The sequence below is a fragment of the Penaeus monodon genome, chromosome 24 (genome assembly GCF_015228065.2).
Source record: "Penaeus monodon isolate SGIC_2016 chromosome 24, NSTDA_Pmon_1, whole genome shotgun sequence".
NCBI lineage: Eukaryota > Metazoa > Arthropoda > Malacostraca > Decapoda > Penaeidae > Penaeus > Penaeus monodon.
Genome location: NC_051409.1, coordinates 40,262,324 through 40,262,929, shown reverse-complemented (window position 1 = coordinate 40,262,929; position 606 = coordinate 40,262,324).

The window sequence follows — 606 nt, the reverse complement described above, 5'->3', positions numbered from 1 at the left end:
AAGTGTGAAAGGCAGAGCTGAAGAATGAGGGTGAATGGGTAAGATTGGGGGAGAGGGAAATGAGGGCTAAGGGGGGGGGGGGGGTGGAAGAGGTGGAGAGGACGAAGCTAGGACGAAAGGCATAGTAGGGGAAGGGGCAATGGAGTTGGTGGGGACGTAGGATCGGGTTAAAAGGAAGGGGACGAGAGGAAGAGAATGATGGGGATAGGGATGTATGGGTACACGATGGGTGAGGGGGGGGGGGAGGAACGGGGAAGGTAGGTAAATATGGAAAATTGGGGAGGTGGGAAGGGGGAGAAGAAGAGAGGAGAGAGAAACATGGAAAAAGAGGGGAAGTGGGAAGGGGGAAAAGAAGAGAGGAAAAGGGGAATGTGAGAAAGTGGGGAAGTGGGAAGGGAAGAGGAAGAGAAGAAAAGGGGGAATGAAGAAGATGGGGCGGTGGGAAGAGGGAAAAGAATTGAGAAAAAGAAAAATGTAGTGGATAAGTTAAGATAAGGTAAGGAGAAGGTGTAGGTATTTGAAATGCGTTGTCTAGTTCTTCTTAACTGTAACAAATTATAGAAAATAATAACAATAAGAACGAGGTAAAACAGAAAAAAACAAAAG